Here is a 20,725-nt window from a genome sequence, read left to right as displayed (position 1 = left end):
ACACCTTGCTTGAGTAGAGTCAGATACCTCTGCAAAAGCGCATCGTATTTCTTGATTTTTTCATAAGTCAAACCGGGCTCGTTTATTATCGCTCTCATTTCAGCATCCAAATTCTCCTCCGCCGTCTGTCTGATGGACGTGTCTGACTGGGTCAGACGCTTGAATTGATGAGGGGAAATGAGAAGCATCTTCTGCGATGTTCTGAGAGACATTATCTCCTGATTATACCACCCACTAGATCACCGATCAAGAGAGCAAGAGCCGTTAAGATGGGGAGAATAAAACCACCTCGTTGCCTTTTGAGAGCCAGCTGTTTAGTTTTTATTCCGGTTTTTTTATCACCCAACAATCTGATGATTTTTCTTTGCTTCTTCAATCTCCGGTGTTGAGAGGGCGATAGTTTAATGTTACCTTTTAAAATATTCAGAGCAATCTCGCACAGAGCGTGAAGAAAGTCGGGAGAGCAGTGTGCGAGAATATCTTTGCGCTTCTGCGGAGTAGCCTGGTACAATGCTCTGAATAATGGGACATTCCTTTGTATACGAGTGTCTTTTTATACGAGTGTCTGGCTTTTCATAGCTCCCGTAACAACATGCACAGATGTATCTCGATCCTATAAAACCCTTGAGATTTTTTATCCCATAGTAGTGACCTTGAAATAACAGCAGAAAGAGAGGGTTTGATCGATCAGGGAAACTGGTCTCAAATTTACACAGAGCTGCAGAGCCTGTAACGGTTCTGTGAAACACTACAATTTTTCTCTTTAGAATGTTTTCAAATTTACCAATGTCGCTGAAAGTTACTGCTGTCTGATCATCTAAACCAGCCCTGTGTTGCCACTCCCTCCCCAGCTCTGAAGCCTGATTATCAGTAAGGTTAGAGACAGAGACATGTGCAAGACTTATGGCAAAGCATAACTGATTACCGGTATTATCTACAATATACAGGTGACGCTTTTTCTTATTAATCAGTTCACAGTCTAACGTTCCTTTAACCTTACGTTTTGACCCTCCTGCAGGGTCATTAACTAGCTGTAGAACAAATTCCAGATTATTATCTGCAGGCATTTCAGCGTTGGACTGTACTAACTCATCCAGAAAATCCTCAAAAGCAGGCAGAATCATATTCCCATCATCGTTAATGGTAAACGTGACGTTACAGTTCAGATTTTCCCCGACTAATTCTAGCTGCACAACATCGTTACGTTTGGCTAAAGATCTTGCAGTATTGGCTAATTCAGTGAGAATATGCATGATGTTTATATAGATTGCAGCGAGATCAGGGACATTCCCAGGGCAGGGAGGCGGGATGGTAAAAGGTCTCCTTATTTCAATGTTATGAAAACGTTCACGTTCAACAGTCGCAGAAGGATCTCCCTCAATCTGATCAGGGTTGACTGCAACCTCCGGATTGAAATTGCCGCCATGCTGCCCAGTATGATCAGCGGCGTGTGACGTTGAAGGAATTTGTAAGTCAGCTGATTCATTTTGCTGAAGGCTACATCAGCATTAACAGGAATTTCATTAAGATGAGCAACAACATTCCTTATCTCATTCAGCACATGTGTGATCTGGCTTTCCATATTAACATAAGTATCAGAAGAAGAAGAAGACCCAGCTGATTCATTTTGCTGAAGGCTGGATGGAGATGGTGTTCTATTTAAATCTTCAATAGCCTGTTCTAATGAGCTAAAAAAGTCACCGTACAGATTTTGATTTATTACATTTTCACTGTTAGCAGGAGATGCATTTAACCCGATGTTATCTGCTACATCAGCATTAACAGGAATTTCATTAAGATGAGCAACAACATTCCTTATCTCATTCAGCGCATGTGTAATCTGGCTTTCCATATTAACATGAGTATCAGAAGAAGAAGAAGAAGACCCAGGGATCAGTTTAAATTACCTTGATAACAGCGCAATGTTTCAGTAACAATGTCTGACATGCAGCCAGAAGCGTTAAACATGATGCTTTATTACAACGGTCACGTAAGGATAGGGGAACTCTCTGTCTGCGCTGTTGCTGTCCAGGTCTCGATGAAATCTGCTCCACCATCAACGTTGCCTCTGGAAAAATAAAGAAAAGAATAAATTAATGAAATATGCGAATTAATTCAGTAGGTACATGAGTATAAGAAGAATTCAATTTACCATTCAATAAACCTCTAACAAGCCTCGCCCTGGTATACAGAGCACAGAGTCGCCATCTTTTCCTCAATTTAAGATATTCTGTGAAACAAAATAAAGTTTACCTTACAATGCAGGTCTTTTGAAAAAAAAAAAAAAAATCTTGTTTCTGTGAAGATTTGGATAGAACAGAATTTGAATATAACTATAACTTACTCCGTACACGGGGTATTTGAACGGTTCCGGGCGGTTCCAACTCTTCCTGCACTGAACTGGTACAGTTCTGCTTAATGTTATCAAGGCTTGGATTCTGGTTTAAATCATTCGATATATCTGTAAAATATTTTATCAGGGGTTAAAACAAGTCTGCAATATCGCATAGACCTGTGAAAACATATGCTTAGAAATATATATATATATATATATATATATATATATATATATATATATATATATATATATATATATATATATATAATTTTTTTTTTGACTTACTCTCCTCTTCCGGAGCTGTTAATTTTTCCAGCGCACGGTCGGGACTGTGGCGCATGAATGGCTTCGCCCTCTATTTCATCTTTAGCTGGGATCGGATTGTCTTTTTTAAAGACAAGTTTCCGTCTCAACTTTGATTTTTTCGGAGGCAGACGGTTACAAACGCTGACCTCTCCAACAATCAGGAATACGTCTCTTGTTAAATCTGTAAGTAGAATTTATTTCATTTATTTTTTAAATCACAAAATAGCATTCACCAGTTGACTAAACCAGATGTTGTTGCAGTTAATAATTACCATAGTCAGACTGTGTAAAAACGATACCATCCAGCTCGTCACTCGTGGGTTCTAAAGAATATAAGTTAAACATTAATATTATCCAACGAGCATTCACAAGCACTTAAAGAATTCTTAAAGATGAATACTTACTACTGAAGATTGCGTTGTATCTTTCGATAGAAGCAGAATGTTCACCACCTTCTTCGTTTCCTGAAATATTTTCCGACATTTTTTTTTTGCTTCTCCTTACAAGTGTTCTAAAAAATATTTCAGTGTAATTGGTTAAAAAATAAACTTTTCGCTACCAGATTTGAAGCCGATCTCCCAGTAAAGATTGCGCTGTATCTCTCGATAGAACCAGGATGACTGACTACGCTACCTTCAGCGCGCATAGTTATGCCCCTTGGCCACACCCCTATGAGACACCTCAGCAACAGCACAGAGGTGTTAATTCAATAAACAGGGAATGGGAATTGTCAGACAATGCTCCAGACTTATAGCCAGGAAAATAGCACTTTCCTCTTAATTACTTTTTGACTACAGTTGGTGTGAAGACTGTCTGAGACAATGCGCAAGAAACAGCTGCGGATGTCTGAGGTCTGGTCACCTATTCATTAAACAATGGATGTGTATTGACTGAGACAATGTGCAAGAAACAGCTGCGATACCTTAATCCAATAAACAGTGACTGAGGATTTTATAACCTTTATTTTTTATTTTTTCAGTTCATTTATTTCTCTGTTTTTTAGATCATCTCTACAAGTTACTGGTGCAGATTAGATTACTCAAACATTTGAGCAGAGGAAGAAAGGTTCTGTATCTACTTTTTGTCTTCTTGTTTTTTAGATGTAAAAACATCCATCTAAATAACCCCTGTGTTAAAACAAAATTAATTTACAATTCTGTCAGGTTCTCTCTTTTTATCAGAATTTTGTGTGATGTGCCTGCATCAACCTGAGTGACCTTTTAAAGTGGATAAACTACATGTTTTGTTTTTAGATGTAAAAAACATCTAAAAACATACAATTAGAAAGATTCGCTTCCTTGTAATGACAACATCCGGCTAATGACAACATCCGGTTAATGACAACATCCGATTAATGACGATATCCGGTTACGTCATAGGAAGGCCCACCACCGGAAGTCCCGCCCTAGGATGTCCCAGCCACCGGAAGTTCCGCCCACCTGTCAAAATTTTCACACCTCGTTTGATTGAAGGATGTACATTTAGTCTCTCTAGTGTGGTACTTTATTCTTGAACCTAGGTGCATCAAACCAAACTCGAATGGTATTTTTTACCAGTGGGTTTAATGTTTTGTTTTTTTTAACAAATCTTTATATTTTCTTGAATATAAGTAAGAATTTAGGGATAGGGGGGTGGTATTAGTATTTTCTAAGTTTACCCAAGATAAACGTATTGCTGAGAAGCAACAGGAGGCACTAGAGAGCTGAGAAGCCCATTAGTACCATTTAAGATTTGGTACCCCTAACCCTCCTCTATCAAATGAAGGATATATTAATAATAGGTGCAATCTGGGCCATCTGTTATTCCAAATGAAATTATTGAAGATTATTTGCATCTTTGCAAAAAACCCATTTGGTGGATTGAGGCCGATGGCCTGGAAGAGATACAGGAATTTTGGAAGTAGGTTCATTTTGAGAATAATTATACGGCCTATCAAGGAAATAGGCAATGTGGACCATCTGTTAATTGATTCCATTACTGAGTTAACCGTTGGTGTGTAGTTTGCCAAAACCAGTTAGTCTATGTTTGGAGTAATCTTTATACCCAAGTAAGTAAGCCTGTCTTTTGCTACTTGGAGTGTGAATTGGTGGATTGTTTCTTTCAGATTGTTTTAGAAATAGAATAGCGGATTTAGATTCATTAAGTTTATAACCGGAAATATTGCCAAATTCCTCAACAGTTTTAAGTAGCTGGGGGATTGAATTTTTTAATTTGGACATAATTAAAATTATGTCATCGGCAAATAGTCCAATTTTAGATTCAATATTATTTATTCTAATGCCCACAATATTTTGATTATTCCTTATGGCCACAGCAAATGCCTCAATTCCTAGCACAAAAAGGAGAGGTTAGAGGGGGCAGCCTTGACGCGTGCCTCTAGCTAGGCTGAAGGGTTTGGATACAATATTATTGGTTAGAACTGATGCTGTAGATTTGTTGTAAATAATTTTAACCCAGGTTGTAAAATACTCGCCAAAGCCAAATTGAGAAAGCACTTTATAACGGTAAGCATGCTCCACCCCATAGAATGCTTTTTGCCCGTCCAGGGATAGCAGAGCTGTATCTTGATGTTCATATTTTGCAAAATTATGTTCAGTACTCAACGAATTCCGTGGTGAGCTTCCCGTCCTTTTACAAATCCATTCTGGTCAGGGTCAGGGAAGAAGGGCAGAAGGTTTTCAAGCCTGATTGCTAGTACTTGTGCTATTATCTTGGCTATGGAGTTTATAAGTGAAATTGGTCAAGGGACAAGGGAGGTAATTCCTTTGTTGTGTAACTTTCCACTGACATATTGTACTAATTTGGTTTTAAATATTTTATATAGGTCTAAAGGTAACCCGTCTGGTCCGGGTGATTTTCCTGATTTTAGTTTATCAATGGCATTTGAAAGTTCATTTATAGATATTGGTGCATCCAGCTCTGCCTTGGCTTCTTCCCCAAGTGTGGGGGTAGTTATAGAATCAAAAAAGGAGTCCAACAAAACCTGTGTTATCTGTCCCTTAGAGGTATATAACTTTGAGTAATAATCTTTAAAAAGATAATTTATTCTTTGTGGATCTGTAATATTTTCAACTGCAGTTGTAATTTCATTTATTACCCTCTCATTATGCATAGCTTTTATGTGCCATGCTAAAAGTTTTTCCGCCCTCTTTCCCTGGTCATAGCAGACCGGTTTCAGTCTGAATAGTTCTAATGACGCTTTATCAGTGGTTAGTTTATCATATTTTGCTCTCAGCATTAGCAGTTCCTGTTGTTTTTCTTTAGAATTATTTGAACTTATCTCAAGTTCAGCCTCTTTTATTTGCCCTTCAAGGTCAAGCATCTCCTTACTCATTTTATTTGACGTGCTTTTTGTGTAACTTATCATCTGCCCCCGTATAAATGCCTTGAAGGCTTCCCATCTAATAGATGCTGTAGTCTCTGTTTTATTGAAGCTAAAGTAATCACCAATATTTCTTTCAACATATTTCAGGAAACTAAGTGTTTGCAACCAGTGAGGCTTTAAGAGCCAGACAGGACTGTGTCTAAAAGCATTCAAGGATGAAAATTTAAGCATGCATAGTGAGTGATCCGAAATCAATATACTTTTCTACATACAACTGTTAATTCTGGGTATCAAAGAATTTGAAAGCAGTAAATAATCTATACGGCTGTAGCTCTTGTGGGTAGTTGAATGACAGGAATATTCTCTCTTTGTTGGATTCATTGCTCTTCAAATATCTTTTAGGTTTAGTTCAATCATGAAATGTTGTATAGCTTGTCTACTCTTAGGGTGAGACGAATCTGAGGCTGTTGATCGGTCAAGCTTCGGTCAAGAGTCAAGAGTACAGTTAAAGTCCCCGCCAATAATCACATCACCATGGAGAGCAGCAATAGAAAGGAACAAATTACTGTAAAAGTCTGAGTTATCTATATGAGGGCCATACAGGTTAACCAATATTAAGTTTTCGTTCATCATTGAACCTTGAATTATAATGAATCTTCCGGCAGGATCTATGATAGTTTTTTTAATACATATATGTAGGGATTTGTGAATAAGTATTGCCACTCCCCTAGCAAGTGAGGAAAAGGAGCACTGCACCTTGAAAACATTGAACATTTATAAACATAAAAAACAATCTTGAGATCTCCCTCCAGTGGAAGTCCCATACTGCCCTCTCCTCTTCGTTATGCAACTTGGTTATGCTACTGATCCTGGCTTAACAGGAGCAGAAAGAACATCTACCTAAGACTTCAAACTACACCCTGACCAAGTTAACTGAGAATTATGCCCCAGTGCTAGAAGGGGAGGACTATGGGGTAAAAACGCTGTCATCAGTTTCCATCAGCACCATGGACAGTAGCATTGTTTGTTGTGTCTTGTCAGCATTCATATGACCACTTCATATGGTTCTGATTTAACAATCTGCTTGCAGTTGTTAGTAAAAAACATGTGGATTCTTAAACACTTTTGTACTGTTGTTGGGACCGCAGCCATGGATTACAACATTAAAGGCCAGTAAGAACTTTTCTGGAACTTTCAAAATAAATCGTATTAACCTTCCCCCAGCACAGCCAGGAACAGGAACTAGAAGGGAGTAACAGCGGATGTCCCGTGACGTCACTGTTTGAATAAAAACTTCGCATTCCAAAAAACACACCTCTTCCACGCAGGTCCCCAGCGGAACTGGGAAGAGAGACATAGCGTGCTAATGTCTCTTTGCTGCCAAACAGACATAACTCTTCAAACTGGATCCAAGAGTGTTATACGATTACGCAATCATATGCACCAAGTTATTAATTGCTGTATCCGGTATTCATTCATGAACAGGGTAATTAAGGTGCAAGCGTGGCTTGACTTTTCTCTCTGAGGTCTACAGAAGCAAACTGTGTTCCCGAGAGTTCCCAGCAGAGAAAGGTATGTGTTTAATTCTGATGATAAGCTGAATGTTTCTTTTGTTAGCCCCAACCGCTAACAGCTAAGAACACGTGCTTGCCTACTTTGAGTGAGCTAAAGATCATTTACCCAAAAAGGTTGTTAGTTTTCAATTTAGAAAATAATATTTCCCTAAATATTATTTTAATAAATGTGATAACTAAGTAAACACCATTAAGACCCATTTATCCAGAAAGATTTGGTTCTTATTCAAAATAATATTTTAATATTTCCTTTTGTTTGTTTTTTTTTTGGGGGGGGGGGGGGGGGGTGCAATTTATCTTAAGATATTCACATCCTTATTTTGAACTCAAAACATGATTAGGAAGACAAATAGAAAATTAAATGATACAGATCATTTCAACCGATTAATATTTTTAAGTATCTTAAGGAAAAGCAGGGTGGAAGGCCAACTTGCCATCACCCTAATATTTAGCCCCCTCCTCAGATTCTCTTTCAGATTCATGTTGGTTCTCGAGCTTCAAAACTTTATTATTATACATAAAATTAAAAGATTACTTAAAATTTAAATCTACCGGGGGTATGAACAATTTTTGGTTTTAACTGTATCCAATCATTAGGAGTGAGCAAGAGTAAATTCCCAAATTCATTCATATGTAGTTAGCCAAATATTAATATCCTCAATCAGTAAATTGAAGTTTAAAAGAGCTATACATTGATGTATTATTTTTAATGTCATGAAAACCATGATCCATCTGTTTTCTATAGGCAATTTATCTTTGCAGGGAGCTGGCGCTTACTTCCAGCAGTGATTGGACACATGATGAGGTACACCCTGGACGAGTCAAAAGTCCATCACAGGGAAACACACACACAGCAACTCCTAAGGAAAATTCAACATTGTTCATCAGGGTTGTCCATAAATTCCTTTGGACAGTGAGGGGAAGCTAGAATACTTGGAAAAAGCCCACTCATGAATACAAATCCACACAAAAAGGCCCCACCCACGCTTTGAAACCAAAATCTCATGCATACACATAAAATCACTCACACCCAACGTAAGGATAAACAACAATGGACGTCATACACTCACTCACACTCCCCATGCATAGTCTATACTCCCAGGTCCAGGCGCCGGTACCCCCTAGGGGCAACCAGCCCCCGGACCCAGGAGGTGGTCCCCTTCCCTCCTGGGGCAGAGGCAGGCAGACAGCGCCGGTACTGCCCAGACCCGGGTGACCCCGGCCTGGCTCCCGCCCCCCCACCCCGAACCCAGTCTCCAACAACCCCCATCCACCTCCGGAGAGGGGGCTATGTACAAAAGAGGGGTCCACATGGCCCAAAGCAACCCGCCAACCGGAGCCGCCCCGGGACGAGCTCCGATCCCAACCCCATGAGTCTCCCACCCCCAGTGAACCCCAACAAGAACTTCCCCACAGGGCCACCCCCAACAAGGACACCGACATCAAACACATCCCCCCAAACCCAAACGCCACAAATCCCCACCCCCACAGGGGCACACCCCCACAGGTGAACTCTGTGGCCGAGAAGCCGATGAAGCCACACCCACACAGCGCAAGCTCCACACACAGCCCCGCTCTAAGAACCCCCGCCACACCCTGCTCCCCCACCACACAGCGCGCCGCAACGGTAAGGCAAGGGCCCCACGCAACGCCACCCCCGCCCACTGGCGCAACAGGGCAGACCCCACCCAGCACCGCACCCACAACCGGACCCCCGACCCCGCACCATGACGGGACAAACTCATCCACCAAGAGGTCCCCAGCCAACGGCAGGCACCCAGGGCCATTGACCCCACCACGCCCCCTCAGGAACAAAAAACATTACATCACTGCCACTGCAACAACCGCCCAGGGAGAAACACTATCCAGCTCAGCTCCACCATCGCCGCCCAGCCGAACCAAATGCCAGTGACCCCACGCCCTAGAAGTGGACACAACCCCTCCACCCCACAGGCCGCAGCCCCTCCACGCCAACCCCAGCCCACGCCCCGATCCCCCTTCGGACAAGATAGCCAGCAGAGCAGCTTTTAATATTTCCTTAATAATGTTTCCATAAATATTATTTTAATAAATAAATGTAGATAATTAAACACCTCTGAGAATTGGTCATCCAGGAGGTTGATTTTATTTAGCAAATTATTTTTTCTTGCATTGTGAATGGTTGTTTGAAGGTAAACCAATTATTGCCTAAGTTGGTTCCAAGACTAACTTAACTTCATTTCCAGATTCTTCAAGATAATCCTTGGTTCTCAAACATAAATATTGCATGGTAATATTGCATCACTCTTTTGGTTATGGTTTTCGACCACTTTTGATTCACTTGTTTGTATTGTACATAGCCCTTACTCTTCCTTATTCTTTCATTCTGCTCGGTAGTTTAGTCTGGTTGTTTTAGCATAGTAAAGAGTTTGTTGACTGAAATATGTTTGACTTTGAGTTGACTTATTTTTTTTAATAAATTCTAGTATTTTAAGAAACTGTGTGAATTCATTCCGTCTGTGTACAGAGTTTTGCTGTTCAGTAATGCCAGAGCTTAGCTCATCCCTTTCAGTTTGTGTCCTAATACCACCGCCTTATTGGGCTAGTATTCACAGGACAAACCTTAACAGACCGGAATATTATTTAATAAAATAATAAAGTATTAATATTAAATAATGTATTCATATTCATAATCACAACACTATTAACAGGGTAAATTATGTTGTCACAGCCTTATTATTGTGTGATTTAGTACATGTGCACAGCAAGTTGTATTTGTATTGCGAGTAAGGTTCAGTGTTACATGTTTATGTCTGGATTATGTTGTCAAATTTTTGGATAAGAATAGTCTGTGGCCACACCACAATTTCCATACCAAAATCGCCACTGATTATAAGTGTTGGGAACACACCTTAAGCAGACTCTGTTCGCGATGGTTGGCTAGTTTGTAGAACAACTAGCTTCGCTCACAGCTGAGAACCAAACACTGAGGGATAACGTGAAAGCACTCCGTAGAAAATAAAAAAATGAGGGAAACCATCCTGGATAAACAGGCTCAACACAGTCTTGTCTTCTCCGGTATCCCAGAACGGGGAGAGGAAGTTGCCATTTCCACGGTCCGTGACTTTATATCAGCAAACACCAAGCGCTAACTATGATTTAACTTGGGTCTATCTGTCTCTATGGTGACATGCACTGTCCAACTTTAACTAAACACACACAACTATGGGCACACTAAGGTTTGTCACATGGAATGTGCATGGAGCAGGCACCAGAGAGAAAAGGTTTAAAATTGTTAACCAACTTTAAAGAATACAAGCAGACGTTGTCTCATTACAAGAAATTCATATATCTGCCTCGGCTGCAAATGAGCTTAAATCACCTGAGCTTCTTAATTTATTTTCTGCCTGCTATAATTTTAGGCAAAGTGGAGTAGCAATTTTAATTCACAAATTGTTTACTTCACAATATTCAACACAGTTACAGATTCAGAGGGTAGATTTATAATGCTAAAAATATCTATACATAACCACAAGCAGTGGAGATTTTAGTATGGAAATTCTGGTGGGGCCCAGGCTATTCATACCAGAAAATCTGATAATATAATCCAAACATGAACATATAACACTGAACCTTACCCTCAATACAAATACAACTTGCTGTGCACAAGTGCGTAATCACACAATAATGAAGATGTGACGACATAATTTATTCTATCAACAGTACCAAAGTGTTTAAGAATCCACGTTTTTTACTAACTAACAACTGCAAGCAGATTGTTCAATCAGAACCATATGAAGTGGTCGTATGAACACTGACAGCACACACAACAAACAATGCTGCTGTCCATTGTGCTGTCGGAAACTGAACGCATCACCTGCATCATTTGGAAGATTTGATTAATTGAATTAAACAATAAACCCAGCGGCAACAAAGTAATTTGTATTTTAAAGATACATTAGGACCCTGATAGAAAAAACATCATATATTCTGAAAAATCACTTTAACCCCTGCAGCAGTCAACAGTTGATAATTAAGCATAACAATATATTAGACTCACCAGTGAGGTTCATTTCTTGAAGAGGAAGGAAGCCTGGCGGTCCTTCATGTGTGCAAACTTCTCTATGACCTTGCTGTTAAAGTCAAACAGTCCATGGATAAGTTCATTTTCAATGGACAGCATTGCCAGGGCATTCAGTCTTTGCTGTCCCATTGTATTCCGCGTGTAAATGTTTTTATCCTTTTGAGAGTGGAGAAGTTTCTCTCAGATTCAGTGCTTGTCATTGGTGTTGTGATGATGATTTGGAGAAGTGTCACGGTTTCAGATAATGGACTTCAATAAAGAAAGCGCGATGTTGTCTTTGCTGAATTCACTGTGCTGGTATAGGGACATCAACTCGGTTTTCATCTTTGCCTTATTTGTTATTGGCCATAGTTTAATGGCACATTCCAGTTCAGATTCTGGAAATGACTGCACAAACTTGGAGAAAAGTGTGCAATCAATGAGTTTTGCAGCCATCAAATGGTCACTCCTAGAGAACCTCTCCTCGACTTGACTCATCAGTGTCGCAGGCCTCTTTCATGACTGTAGCCGTGTTGGTTTTCCTCCTCTTACTTCCTTCTGGATTACTTTCTTGCACAATCACATCAGCTCGTTCCCTAAGACGTCCTACATTTCTGTTGAAGGTTTTCATCGCGTGGTTGATGCCAGCTGCATCAATGTCCCGTTTTTGTAGTACACTGTAAAATATGTCCACTTCTGGCATGAGCTCGGAAAAGAACTGCAAGAAGTGAAGGAACTTTGGTTCCTGCATGTGCATAGACAGACCATAGGCCTCGCTGATGGTCACCCTGTCCCATCCCTCTGTTGTGCGAATGTAGTCCAAACACTTCTTAATCTCTTCACGGCATTCCCACACAGCATTAACAGTTCTGCTTTTGAAATTCCACCACGTGGTTGGAGGTCTGGGGATGCGCCTATCTGATGTTTCGGCAAGAGCAGCTGTTCTCTTGGGTGAACAAGAGAAAAAGGTGGCGAAAGCTGACAGATCAGCAAAAAACACTTTTAATTCAGAAATCCTTGCTGAGCAGATTTGTTGAAGTGTTAAGTTTAACTGATGCGCGTAACAGTGCACAAAATGGGCGTTTGGATATCGCTCCTTCACAAGAGTCTGAACTCCACGCACACCTCCACTCATTACTGCAGCCCCGTCATAGGTTTGCGCTATGAGCTTGTCAGTCAGGTTCAGAGGCTCAAGAGATGAAAATATGGCATTTGATAAACCAGCAGCCGTTTTGTCTTTTACCTCAATAAATTCCCAAAACTTTTCTGTCACTGTGCCGTTCACCATATAGCGCAGCACGATGACCATTTGTGATTTACAAGACACGTCGGTTGTCTCATCTGCCTCCACGGCAACAAAGGGTGCATTTGTCACCTGCCGAAAAACCTCATCCTTGTAAACACTGTACATGCAATCCAAAAGTTCATTTTGAATGACTGCTGAGGTGCCCTTAAAATAGGTTTGAGCAATGGCTCCTGAGTCTGGAGTCTCCCTCGCACATCTTCTCAAATACGCATCTAAAAATGCCGGGATTTAAGGAACCAGCAGACTCGTCATGTCCACGCAGGGCAATCTCACACTTTCTGCAAAGTTTTATACAGGTTATAATTCGGCCGAGAACATACCTATTTTCTTCAGTCTGTCGGTTATGTTGTTCAATACCACGCTGGTATGCCCTGTCAAGCTGCGATGCAACATTCGTTGTCCCTAGTAAAGCTAACTTGATAGCATTATCCACATGTGATGCACCACTTTCGTGTTTTACCAGCCTTTCTGACAGATGTTTTAAATCTTTAAATCCAGTTGTCGTCCAGACAGTTTCCCCTTCAAAGAGAAGACACGGAAAGCAGAACAGGGATTTTTTCAAAATGCTAGCCGTTAGCCACGTTTTCCTTTTGAACCACTCCTGGTTAAAGGATCTTGTTTTATCTTTACCTTCTTGAAAAATGGTAAAGTCATCTGATCGATGTGGCCCCAAATGTTTAATTTCCAATTTCTCCTCAAATGGCAAGGTGCAAAATCGAACGGTCGTTAAGTAGTCCACACGATTCATCATTAGTAGCCTACTGTATTTATATTTCGTATCAGTCCCTCATTAGCTAAAGAACAGCTATCGCAAAGGGCATGCCCGCCCGCCCTTTTGTATCAACTAATGGGAACACTTCAGGGGCCCTGGCCGCCTGGCCCTACTTACGAAATTAAAGTGCACGTTGAGCACGCTCACGCGCAACAGTTTGTCCAGCTCATAACAGTGCACGTACAGGGCCAATACTGCTGTGCCCCACCGAGCGAAAACTGGCGAGCAGCATAAGCACAGAGACAAATTCACACACTACTACACTATTACCTTGAGCTCAATCACATTATTGTGTCTGATTAATAAAAGAAATTATAAAATGTATATCTTATATCTGATTTATTAAAAAAACATGTATCTTCTTGTACAAAACAGCCCCACTGGTGGGGCCGTGCCCCACGGGTCCCTAATGCAAAAACGCCACTGACCACAAGTTATGTATTCTCAGTATATATGCCCCAAATGTTGATGACCCCTTAATTCTTCCATACTTTTTTTTCTGCACTGTCTGAACACTTCTCATTGCTCAATTCTTGGGGGCAATCTCAGCTTTGCCCTAAATAAAGAAATAGACAGGCTGAGCACAAAAGGGACTCAGCACAGTTGGCAATCAATAAATATAGTTAAACAGTACATCGGTTATTATGCGATGCATGTCGATCTCTTCAACCTAACAACCGAGAATATACTTTCTTCTTACATGTCCATCAACCTTAATTCAATACAATTCAGTTTATTTATATAACACCAATTCACAACACATGTCAAGGCACTATACAAAAGTCAGGTACATACATTCCAATTAATCCTAATCATTGAACAGTGCAGTCAGATTCAGTTATTTATTCAAATTGGATAAAAAGTTTTTCTGTCTAAGGAAACCCAGCAGATTGCATTGAGTCAGAGACTTGTAGCAGTCACTCCACCCAGATGAGCATGTAGGGACAGTGGACAGTCACTTACTCATATCTGGATTATTTCTTAGTCAGCAGCTCATTGTTGACTGACATTTTAGACACTGAGATACTGTTATGACTCTGGTTTATTTGTCTACAGCTACCCGGTCTGCTTTTGATCCTCTCTGTGCTGGAGAAATTCAGATCATTGATTTCTTGACCATAGTTTTTTGCTCAGCCACTAACCTATCTGTCTGCCCTCAGAGGTTCCTGATCCTGCTGCTGGTGGCTGCCTGCTATTCTGCGACAACAGATTTCAATAAACCTTTAAACTTTCATCTGTTATGTCCGACTGTAATTTCGGGTCCTCCTAGCAGTTAATTACAGTTACACCTTACACCTGTCAGATATAGGGTGTAATCATGCTTCTGTCTGTTTAACTCTATTAAGTAATCAACAAACCCACAAAGCAAAAGCTGGAGGTTTAATACATTTTTGCTTGAGGATGAAGATTTTATCAAATGTTTTAAAGAAGAGTTGACTTCATATTTGGAGTGTAATGACCTCCATTGGACATCAACATATGTTCTCTGAGATGCAGATAAAGCATTGATGAGAGGTAAAATAATCTCATTCTCCTCACATAAGAAGAAAAAAAGTAAACAAAAGTATTCAAGAATTAGAAGAAACCATCAAATTGTTAGAAGCTTCCCAGGAAGAGGAAATGCTGGGCAAACTAAGTAAAGCAAAACTAGGATTAAATTACATTATTGACCAAAAATAAAACCCCAATTCTTAGTTCAAACACTTCTGAACTCTTTGAACAGCAATAAATCAGGTAGTTTCCAAGCTACCCAGCTAAAAATAAAAAAAGACAACTATATTTGCTGTTAAAGACTCGAAAGGGAATACAGTTTATGACCCTGAAAGAATAAACAGCACTTTCAGAGATTTTCACAAAGCTTTCTACTCACCACAGGTAGACTCATCAGATAACGACATTGATCAATTTCCGGATAAAGTGACACTTCCTAAATTATCAGATAGTCAAGCAATGGCCCTGGATGTACCACTGACTGTAGCCGAAATCCAAGAAGTTCTCACAAGCATGCCCAATAAAAAGGCTCCAGGCCCAAAAGGATTTCCAACATACTTCGACAAAGAACTCTGAAATATTTTAGCTACAACATTCCACAGAATTCTGCAGGAAACCGAGGAAAATGGCAGACTTCCGCCAAATATAAATTCTGCCAACAATACTCTCCTGTTAAAACCAGGCAAGAACCAGGTATTTCCTACCAGCTACTGTCCCATATCCCTTATTAACGTTGATCTCAAAATAATCTGTAAAGCCCTTGCAAAAAGACTAGACAAGGTAACATAATACAACCTGACCAAACTGGTTTTATAAAAGAGGCATTCATCCACAAATTCCCGCAGATTGATTAATTTAATAGACTAATCCTACAGTAAAAAACATTGAGACTAATATATTATCTTTAGATGCAGAAAAAGCATTTGATAAAATTAATAAACCCTGTTCTGTGTGACCATTTTTTAATAACCTTTGAGTTTAATTTACTCCACACATGAAAGAAAATTCCATTATAGAAGATCATTATCAGACAATGCTGCAACAACCTTTAAAGAATCTGTTCCATTTTTTATTTCCCTATTAACACAGAAAAACAGAATAAGGGCAATAATTTTTCTTCTTCCTCTTCACAAATTTATTTTCTTGTTCATAGTGTTACTTCCTCACTGCATGGTGCATTAGACAATGTGCCATCCCCCAGAAAAAAAAGGCAATTATTCATTGGAGACTGGCTGTCTGGTTTAATTCAGAGCTGCATACGTTATAAAAAGACCCTTCACCTAGCCAGAACAGCTTATTTCTCATCATTAATAGAAGAGAATAAGAATAATCCTGGGTTTTGTTTTAGTACATTTGCTAAACGTACATTGAGTCATAGCTCTGCTGAGCCACCCATTCCCCCAGCTCTCAGCCGTAATGACTTTATGGGATTCTTTTTAAATAAAATTGATTCAATTAAAAATAAAATCATTGGCATACTCCCGTGCATTATTACGTCATCCAGTAACTGAGGAGGTAACTGTAGAAACTGATCTGTGTTTGGAGTGCTTTGATCCAGTGGAGCTTATTGAGTTATCAAAAATATTAGCTTCATCTAAACTTGTATGTTAGACCCAATCCCAACCAAATAATTTAAGCAAGTGTTCTCTTTGATTACCAGGCCCATTCTAGATTTGATTAATCTATCTTTATTAAATGGATATGTACCACAGGCTTTTGAGGTAGCTGTAATTTAACCTCGTTCGTTCGTTCGTTGTCTTCCGCTTATCCAGGACCGGGTCGCGGGGGCAGCAGACTCAGCAGAGACGCCCAGATGTCCCTCTCTCCAGACACCTCCTCCAGCTCCTCCAGGGGGAGCCCAAGACGTTCCCAGGCCAGCCGAGAGACATAGTCCCTCCAGCGTGTCCTGGGCCGTCCCCTGGGCCTCCTCCCGGTGGGACGTGCTTGGAACACCTCCCGAGGAAGGCGTCCAGGAGGCATCCGGTATAGATGCCCGAGCCACCTCAACTGGCTCCTCTCAATGTGGAGGAGCAGCGGCTCTACTCCGAGCTCCTCCCGGATGGCCGAGCTCCTCACCCTATCTCTAAGGGAGTGCCCGGTCACCCTACGGAGGAAGCTCATTTCAGCCGCTTGTATCCGTGATCTCGTTCTTTCGGTCATGACCCAAAGTTCATGGCCATAGGTGAGGGTAGGAACGTAGACCGACCAGTAAATTGAGAGCTTTGCTTTTCGGCTCTGCTCTCTCTTCACCACAATGGACCGGCACAGCGCCCCCATTACTGTGGCAGCTGCACCGATCCGTCTGTCGATCTCCCGCTCCATTCTTCCCTCACTCGTGAACAAGACCCCGAGATACTTAAACTCCTCCACTTGAGGCAGGAACTCCCCTCAAACCTGAAGAGGACAAGCCACCCTTTTCCGGTCGAGTACCATGGCCTCGGACTTGGAGGAGCTGATCCTCATCCCAGCCGCTTCACACTCGGCTGCGAACCGCCACAGCGCATGCTGTAGGTCTTGGCTAGAGGGGGCCAGCAGGACCACGTCATCCGCAAAAAGAAGAGACGAAATCCACTGGTCCCCAAACCAGACCCCCTCCGGCCCTTGGCTGCGTCTAGAAATCCTGTCCATAAAAGTTATGAACAGGACCGGCGACAAAGGGCAGCCCTGCCGGAGTCCAACATGCACTGGGAACAGGTCCGACTTAGTGCCGGCAATGCGGACCAAACTCCTGCTCCGCTCGTACAGGGACCGGATGGCCCCTAATAAAGGGCCCCCGATTCCATACTCCTGGAGCACCCCCCACAGGGCATCACGAGGGACACAGTCGAATGCGTTCTCCAGGTCCACAAAACACATGTGAACCGGTTGGGCAAACTCCCATGAACCCTCGAGCACCCTGTAGAGGGTATAGAGCTGGTCCAGTGTTCCACGGCTGGGACGAAAACCACACTGTTCCTCCTGAAGCCGAGGTTCGACTATCGGTCGGACTCTCCTCTCCAATACCCTGGCGTAGGCCTTACCAGGGAGGCTGAGGAGTGTGATCCCCCTGTAGTTGGAACACACCCTCCGGTCCCCCTTCTTATAAAGGGGGACCACCACCCCAGTCTGCCAGTCCAGAGGCACTGTCCCCGACTGCCACGCAATGTTGAAGAGGCGTGTCAACCATGACAGCCCTACAACATCCAGAGACTTGAGGTACTCAGGGCGGATCTCATCCACCCCCGAAGCCTTGCCACCGCGGAGCTTTTTAACCACCTCGGTGACTTCAGCCTGGGTGACGAAAGAGTCCAACCCCGAGTCCCCAGCCTCTGTTTCCACCACGGAATGCGTGATGGCAGGATTGAGGAGATCCTCGAAGTACTCCTTCCACCGCCCGATAATGTCCTCAGTCGAGGTCAGCAGTCTCCCGCCCCCACTATAAACAGTGTTGGCAAAGCACTGCTTCCCCCTCCTGAGGCGCCGGACGGTTTGCCAGAATCGCTTCGAGGCCAACCGGTAGTTCTTCTCCATGGCCTCACCGAACTCTTCCCAGGCCCGAGTTTTTGCCTCTGCCACAGCCCGGGCCGCAGCACGCTTGGCCTCACGGTACCCGTCAGCCGCCTCAGGAGTCCCACAAGCCAACCACCGCCGATAGGACTCCTTCTTCAGCTTAACAGCATCCCTTACTGCCGGTGTCCACCACCGGGTTCTGGGATTGCCGCCACGACAGGCACCGCAGACCTTACGGCCGCAGCTATGGGCAGCAGCATCGACAATAGATGCAGAGAACATGGTCCACTCGGACTCTATGTCTCCAACATCCCCCGGGATCTGGTCGAAGCTCTCCCGGAGGTGGGAGTTGAATACATCCCTGGCCGAGGGCTCCGCCAGGCGTTCCCAGCAGACCCTCACTATGCGCTTGGGCCTGCCGAGTCTGTCCGGCTTTCTCCTCCTCCAGCGGATCCAACTCGCCACCAGGTGATGATCAGTGGACAGCTCAGCCCCTCTCTTCACCCGAGTGTCCAAAACATGCGGCCGAAGGTCTGATGATACGACAACAAAGTCGATCATCAACCTCCTGCCTAGGGTGTCCTGGTGCCAAGTGCACTGATGGACACCCTTATGTTTGAACATGGTGTAATTTAACCTTTACTTAAGAAATCTTTGCTTGATCAGAATGATTTACCAAAATACAGACCTATGTCCAACCTTTCGTTTTTAACTAAAATTCTTGAGAAAATGGTTGCTAAACAAGTGTGTGAGTATTTACATGAAAGTGATCTGTTTGAAACTTTTTTCCTGGGATTTCAGGGCTCATCATAGCATGGAAACAGCACTAGTGAAAGTCACTAATGATATTCTTATGGCCCCAGATAATGGACTTGTGTCTGTACTTGTTCTGATCTTAGTGCTGCATTTGATACAGTTGATCACAATATTCTCTTAGAAAGGCTGGAACATGCTGTAGGGATCAGGGTAATAGCACTAGACTGGGTTAAATCCTATTTGTCTGAACGATTGTTTGTTCATGTACATTAGAAATCATCTTTAAACTCCAGGGTTACTTGTGCACTACCACGAGGTACAGTGCTTGGACCAATTCTCTTTACCATATATATGCTTCCAATAGGTAAAATTATCAGCATGGGATACATTTTCACTGTTATGCTGATCATACTCAGCTTTATTTATCCATAAATCCTGATGAGTCCAACCAGTTAGAAAGACCACAGGCATGTCTTGAAAACATAAAAACTTGGATGGCTTTACATTTTCTGCTTCTGAATTCAGACAAGACAAACGTTGTCGTCTTTGGACCGGAATGTTTGAAAAAGAAACTGCTTATACAGTCAATTAATGTGACACAACTGCAGTCAGGAAATATTACATATTTGTGTAATGTTTCTCCTAGAGTCTCCTAGATTGGCAAACTAAACCACATCCCGCTTTTGAAAAATGAGGAAGATGATCGCACTAGATGGAATCACTCAAAGGCAGGGTTGTTTCAATAAAAATGACTGTCTTGCCAAAAATCAATTACTTATCCTCAATGATACCAAATAAAGTGTCATCTGACTGATTTAGATCTCTGGACTCCATCGCTAAATTTCTGTGGAAAACTAAACCCCTGCATATTAGCTTAAAAACGCTACAGAAGACCAAAGATAAAGGAGGACTAGATCTGCCTTTCATCATTACTTCTTAGGTAATAGGCTACAATACATCTCAAAATTAATTAAATACAGTCTTCTAGATTAACCCTGACTAGATGTGGAACAGGCATTATGCAATAACATTTAATAAGATTTCAGACCATCCATTTATTAGCTCAAATCTAAAAGGTATGTATGCTTTAAAAGCCTCAATATCAGCTCCTCTCTGACAGCCTGGTGGAAGTATTTAAAAATGACAGGATCTTCACTAATCCCATGCAGACCTACACCCATCTGGAACAACCCTGACATACTACAAAAAAATAATATTATAAACTTTCTAGATTGGAGGATTAAAAATTTGGATACCTGGAACATATATTTGAAGGTATTCAGTTAATCCCATTTAAACAATTAATTCAATATGGGATGGACAAGA

At 41.8% G+C, this 20,725-nt stretch overlaps 1 protein-coding gene and 1 long non-coding RNA gene across 23 annotated transcripts in view; both read right to left on the bottom strand.

Moving 5' to 3' along the window:
• Positions 1–20,725, bottom strand: part of col13a1 (collagen, type XIII, alpha 1) — a 394,128-nt gene that overhangs the window by 237,897 nt on the left and 135,506 nt on the right. The window lies entirely within an intron of this gene.
• On the bottom strand, positions 2,178–2,739 carry LOC124859268. The gene is made up of 3 exons (XR_007036052.1): positions 2,624–2,739; positions 2,345–2,461; positions 2,178–2,230 (listed from the first exon to the last, which is right to left on the bottom strand). It is a non-coding gene; the product is annotated as an uncharacterized LOC124859268 (long non-coding RNA).

This window comes from Girardinichthys multiradiatus, chromosome 22 (genome assembly GCF_021462225.1).
Source record: "Girardinichthys multiradiatus isolate DD_20200921_A chromosome 22, DD_fGirMul_XY1, whole genome shotgun sequence".
NCBI lineage: Eukaryota > Metazoa > Chordata > Actinopteri > Cyprinodontiformes > Goodeidae > Girardinichthys > Girardinichthys multiradiatus.
This window is presented reverse-complemented; position numbering and strand designations above follow the sequence as displayed.